Consider the following 6,899-nt stretch of genomic DNA (forward strand, 5'->3'; position numbering starts at 1 on the left):
TCTATAAGCCCTTTGTAATTAATTTGGGTATTTATATTAATAAAAATGATTTACCCTCTGTGACCAAACAGAACAAACCTAATGCCTGTTTTACATGATTATCTTTCAGATATTTAAAGACAGCTATCATATTTTCCTTGAATTTCCTTTTTCCAGGCTAAAATATATACGCCTTTAATTTATATTTGTCATGTCCTCAAGTCCCTTCATTATTCTAGTTGCCCTCCATTTAATTTACTAGCTTATCAATCCCTTCCCTCAAACACAGAAGCCAGAACCAAACATGATATTCCAGATGAAGTTGGATCAGAGCAATTACCTCTTGGTTAAGCCCAAGAGCACATTTGCTTTTTGGATGCTGCATCACATTGCTCATTCATAGTGAGCCTGACGTCCACCCAGATGCCCCAGATCTTTTTCAGAGCAACTGCTGTTATCCATATGCTTCCCCTATCTTATACTTAGGAAGTTGAACTTCTGTATCCAAGTGTGTAATTTCATATTTATTTCTATTAAATTCCATTTTAAAATGTAGCATGTCACCTCTTGCCTATCAATAAGTCATTTTATATCCTATCATCCTGAGTATTAGCTATCCCTCCCAGTTTTGTGTTACATTCAAACTAGATGGACATACCATACCATACCTTTATCCAAGTCATTTGTAAAATTGCTAAACAGCTCAGGGCCAGCACTGATCCCAGTGGAAGACCTCTTGCCACAATGACACAGAATTGGTGACAACTTGGCATTTTGAGTCCAGCCTCCAATCAAATTTGAATCTATCCAATATCTCTTTGAGATCAGATTGGTGGTACAGTGAATAAAACTCTGTGCTTGAAACCAGGAGGACTTATTTTCTTAAATTCAAATCTAACCTCAGACACTAACTAGCTGTGTGACCCAAAACAAGTCACTTATCACTATTTGCCATAGTTTCCTCATCTTAAAATGAGGTAGAGAAGGAAATAGCAAACCACTCCTCAATCTTTTTTTTCATAAATCAGCATTTATTATTTAAATTCAGAACAGATTAAAAGCTGGGCAAATTCAGAACAGACTCAAAGAGGGAGGAGAGAAGTAAGGAGTCAAGGAGACTAGAGCTTCTCATCTGGGTCTGCTCTGATTTCTGAGCCTTGGTCCAAGGGACCCAAGGAAGCACACAATAAAGGACATTCCAGGGGGTACAGTGGAAGACATCAAGTGATGGCCAAAGTTACACATCTATACCACTTGCACCACTGCTTCTTATGGAACTGAAGCATAGAAGTTTGATATCCAACACATTTCAACTCTTATGAAACATTCTCAGTTAGTCTTTGTGCTAAAGAAGTCTTTCATCGTCTTTCTAACTTCTTGCACTTTGTTTCTGGTTTCTTTGAATATACAGCCAACTTGTAGGCTGCCGGCTCAACAGCTGCTACTTGCTCCTCAATTTAAATGATCTGATCCAGATATGGCTAAAGTGGTACATATTTCTGGTTTAGGTTCTTTAGGTTTCTAATTATGTTTACTGCAATATCTTTCACTTTAAATACTTCAAGCTGGTCAATTTGTTCATATTTTCCAGAAATCTATTGTCTTCATTGAGGGCTGTCAACTTGTCTAACATATATGTGGCCATCTTGGAGAACATGTCCCCGTGATGTCCTCCTCAGCAGGCTCCATAGCCTCCTGGACCATCTCCACCACTGTATCATCTAGACCAGGGAAGGAAGGAAGGAAAAAAGATAGAGGGAAAGATAAGGATGGGAAAGAGAAGAAGCAGAAGTAGGAAGGGAAAAGGAATGGGAGAGGGGGAAGGAAGGGAAAGAAAGAGGAGAAGAAGCAAAGTGAGAAAACTGAGAGGCAAGAGGGAAACCTACTCCAGAATCTTTGCCAAGGAAACTCCAAATAGGGTCATGAAGCATTGGACACTACTAAAAAACAACTTGATAACAAGAATCTCTCTCTTCTCCACAAGAACAGAATGAGATCTTTTTTTATCAAAAGCTTTATTAAAATCAAGGTAAATTGTATCCACTACATTTCCTCTCATCTTTTACTTTAGAAATGCTGTCAAAAAAGGAAATGAAATTAGTTTAGCATAACTTGTTCCTGATGAAGCCATGCTGACTGTATCAACTAACTCTTTAATGAGCCATTTTTGAATTTTCCCAGGAATTAAAAGTCAAGGCCACTGGCCTATAATTTGCAGGCTCTGTTCTCTTCTCTTCTTTTGAAAATGGGAACATTCAGCCCTCTTCCAATCTTGGATAGCTTCCCATTTTTCATAACTTTTCATATATCACTGACAATGTCTGGGTCATCACATTTGCTAAGTTGTTTTAGGACCTACAGATGTAGTAGTTCCTGTAGACTGGGAGACTTGAATTTATCAAGGTTCTTATGATTTTCTTACTTATCTTGGGAATAGCATTAGTAATTTTTCTTTTTTATACAAAGAATTTTCTTATACCTTTTAGTGTAATGGTCATCTTTTTTTGACTGAGGAAACAAACAAAAAAAATTGAACAGGTCTGTCTCTTATCAGAGAACAGCTAAGTGGCAAAGTAGATGGAATGACAGACACAGAATCAGAAATACCAGAGTTCAAATCCAACCTAGCTATTTGATCTTAAACAAGTCACTTAACCTATTTGCCTCACTTTCCTCATCTGCTAAATAAGCATAATAATAGCACTTACTTCCCATGGTTGTTGCCAGGGACAATTGTAATTGTGAAGCACTTTATAAATTTTAAGTAAGCATTTAATCAGTTATTATCCTTTTTACACAAGGAAACCTCCTAGAACTCCTTTGATTATGTTTTTTCTCCCAATATAGTTCTTAGCTTTCTTCATCAGTCTCAACTTGAGCATTCCTGACACAATGTTTTCTATGGCCATGTGACACTTTTATATTTATCATCAGTTATCTGGCTTTGCTTCTCTCTTCTGTTGCTTTCTTTTTTATCATCCAAGTTGTTTGAGTTTCCCCAAAGTCATATTAATCTATTCAGACAAATCCAATTTTTCTCCTCCTTCAATAAAATTGTTTCCTTTTGTGTTTTCAAAGTTTCATTCAATGGGAGCATCTCTCATTTCTCTGGGGCTTATATACCCTACTGCATTTGAATCCATGGAATCTTAACTATCTTTCCTCTGAACCCTTTAAAATCTGTTGTCCCCAAAATCTTGTGTTCCTGTCAGACTATATACAGATTTCCTCTGCTTATCTATTACAAATTATGGAATGGAATGGAATTATGGGATGTTGCCAATATTTACAACCCAATAATCAGTTCTAGTTAAAATCAGATACAGAATAGAATTTCTCCTTATTGGTTCTTCCACCTCTGAAGGATGGAATTATCATTAAAGTAAGTCAAAAAGTGGTTTGTTGTCATGTTTTTGGCATAAAGAAAGAGTTCTAGTAGATAGCTAGATAATTGAAGTCTCCTATCTCTGTATCATTCTTCTGTGACTTCTCAAATTCCTCATCTACTTCCTTTTCCTTTTAAGACCATTTGTAGTATACTCCAATGACAAAATCACTTCTATTTATTCCTCCTTTGAACTATCCAAATACTTTCTACCATGTTACTTCCCACTTATACTTACCCTGAATTTATCACAAGATCAGGCCTTCTTAATAAACAAAGCTACACCACCCTTCATCTTCTTTTTTTAACCTATTCTTTTTCTTTTGAAAAAGGTATACATAGGGGGCAACTAGGTGACATAGTGGGGTAGAGCATCAACCCTGAAGTCAGAAAGATCTGAGTTCAAATGTGGTCTCAAACACTTAACACTACTTAGTTCTGTGACCCTGGGCAAGTCACTTAACCCCAATTGCCTCGGGGAAAAAAAAGGAGTGTGTGTGTGTGTGTGTGTGTGTGTGTGTGTGTGTGTGTATGTATATTCCTGAGCAGAAAAATAGTCAAGTAATGGGTTTCAACCCACAGAGACTCAGTAATATCTATAAGATTATAAATTTTCCTCCTTGTGGACTAAACTTTAAGTATTTATATATAGATACATAAGGCCATAGGTTTTACTACTTGCTCCTTTCTTGGATTTTGTATCCTATGAATTTCCGAATATCTCAGTTGCTATTTTTCCTTTATGATAGCTATGCTCTATTGTATCTAACTTTGAAAGTTTCATAAACAGTCTTTTTCTTTCCCTATTACTTTTAAATTAAAGTTTTCTGAGGCAGGATTTGAATGACTCGTAATCCTATGTTCTATCTGCTATTCCACCAAAAAAAATCAAGTGCAAAGTGTGGCAATGCAAGGGGCTCAACCATTCACATGATTAGAAATGAGCCCATGGCCCAGGCAACTAATTTCTTGATTGGATTTTTATAAAGGTTCTTCTTAACAGTTATAGTTCTGTTTAACAAGATCTAGTTCCCTTTCTGGTGAGTTTTCCAGAAAGGTGATAACAATCATCTATCTCTCTTTGGCAGCTTTGGCATTTTGTAAAGGTAAGACTAAGAATCTCTAAGTTTCCTTGTCTATTTATTCTGAATGTTATAACATAGGAAATGAAGGGGAAGAGAAGAAGGTAAGTAAAACTTATAGTTGAAATAAAAGTAGATTGAAAGGTGGGCTTTAGCCTAGAGGGCATTGAACAGTACTAACCAAAAACAGGAAACAGACTGAGAATTCTGACAAGATATAACGTGGGAGAGAAAGTTGTATTACTAGAAATAGGTGACAGCTTCAGGAGAGGTAAATGATCCGGTGCTGAGAGGAAGTAAGCTATCTTGGAAAGAATGTCTACAATCATTAGGATAGTGTCATGCCCCTAGGATGATAACAAATCTGTGGTAAAATTTAAAGGGTGGTTGTCAGAGTTTAAAAGTCTTGCAAGTTTCTCAATCAGGTACTTTGCTCATGAATAGTACTAGGTAGAGCAACAAACATCATAACATAACCTGAGTCAACAAAAGTTCTGGGCAAATGAGGGCAGTGCAGTTGTTTTGGATAGTTTATTTGAGGGTGCAGAGGTAGTTTTTGGTTTGATTTGGTTTGGTTTTTGAAATTGGGTCTTATCCAGACTGAAAATGCAATGGTCACTCATAGGCCCAGTCTTAATACCAATTACTTTGGGAGCTTTTGCTACTTTTTTTTCTAACCTGGACTATATTTCCACTCTCCTTAGACAGCCTGTTGGCCTTCTATCCCCATGTACTCAACATACTATTGCCTGACAAGCTTTAGCCACACTTAGCCAAGACCCCCCAAAATCTAGCATCCACTAGCCTCATCTCTAGTATGAGAGATTGTAGGCATGTGCTATTACCTCTAGCTTACCAGTAGTGTTTAATGAGACTTCTGTGAATAGTCATGGGACAAGCATGACAAATACTATGAAGCCTCCCTGGAAGAAGTATATAATTGTGTGTGTAGGTGGAACACTCTTTTAAGTACTAAGTCCTCCTTCAGCTACCTCTCCTATGTGGAAGGATGTCATATAAATCTTGATATATAGGGAATCTGTTGCACAGTAGACAGAGTATTGGGTCTGGAGTCTAGAGTTTCTGAATTCAAATCTGACCTCAGAAACTTACTAGTTATATGACCGACACTGGTCAAGTCATTGCATCCTGTTTGCCTCATCTATAAAATGAGTTAGAAAAGAAAATGGCAAACCACTCCATTATCTTTGCCAAGAAAACCCTGTAGAGGACATTTCTCCAGAGTTCTGGCCCATTATAAAACCCCAAATGGGTTCATGAAGAATTGGACACAATTGAAAAACAACAACAAAATAGGGAGTTTGAGTCTATTGCTGGATAATCAACTCTTGTACATAGGATTGGATCTGTATAACATGTCTTGGGACTTGTCTTAATAAGTGTGCCATGTTATATCCATGCTCCAGATGGTATACTATCTTCCTCATTATAGAGCTCAGGATATAAACTAAAGAAAGCAGTCTGGTGGAAGAACTCTCCCCGGATCATCAGATCTTTCACTGGTTAAATTTCAAGACAATCTGGAAAGGTTCCCAGTTGTGTATGTTGCAGGATTGGGGCAGGCCTGTTTGCACTACTATAGAATTTCAGGCCTTTTTCAGGTAGTGTCTCTAAGCTCTGAATGAGGTCTTTGTAGCTGAAAGCTCCCTCTCTCAGATCATGTAGTTCCTTTAAGCTGAGGAGAATTTGCACTTTAGAAAATGTAGAAGTTTTGAAAGGCTAATTTAGTTCTCAGTTAAAGTAGGCAGGATACCTTACAAACATTTTGAATGACAAGTATCAATAATGTTCAAGATTCCAATGTATTACAATGTATTCAAAATGCTAATTCTCTTCTCTTTCATCTCATTTTTGTGAAATTTTTTTTTACTTAAACATTATAACTAACCATGTACAGGATGGAATCATTTTCAGCTCTTAACAGAGTTTGACTATTTGTTCAATGACTGATTTATAAGGCGCTTCATACAATGTGGCCTGAAGTAGGAATTATATAAAAGCTAGCTATTATTATTATTAACACAATGAAAACTTACAAGGACTCTTTTTTTTTCTTGTCCACAGGGGGGGAAAAAATGGACTTATCTACTTTTACCAGAATTGATAAACTCAAGAGGTTGCAATCAACCAAGAGAAAATGAGGTTTGATATGAGTCAATTTTTTTATTATTTCTTATATATGGAATTTACTTTATTAACTATAAACTAAAAATGGAAAACTCTTTTTTCTTTCTCACAACATGACTATGATAAGGCACTTTAACATTAAAATACTAGAAATGTAGGGGGGATGGGGAGAATGTTGTTGAGATTTTTTTTTTCAGTCCAATTGACTCTGAACTCATTCAGGGTTTTCTTGGCAAAGATCCTGCAGTGATGTGCCATTTCCTTCTCTGTCTCATTTCACAGAAGAGGAAACTGAGGCAAATGAA

At 36.6% G+C, this 6,899-nt stretch overlaps 1 pseudogene; it reads right to left on the reverse strand.

The window, feature by feature from the left end:
* Window positions 1-1,337: 1,337 nt before the first annotated feature.
* LOC127554699 (biogenesis of lysosome-related organelles complex 1 subunit 2-like) lies at window positions 1,338-1,845 on the reverse strand (annotated as a pseudogene).
* Between the last annotated feature and the right edge of the window lie 5,054 nt (window positions 1,846-6,899).

Source organism: Antechinus flavipes, chromosome 3, assembly GCF_016432865.1.
Source record: "Antechinus flavipes isolate AdamAnt ecotype Samford, QLD, Australia chromosome 3, AdamAnt_v2, whole genome shotgun sequence".
Classification (NCBI taxonomy): domain Eukaryota; kingdom Metazoa; phylum Chordata; class Mammalia; order Dasyuromorphia; family Dasyuridae; genus Antechinus; species Antechinus flavipes.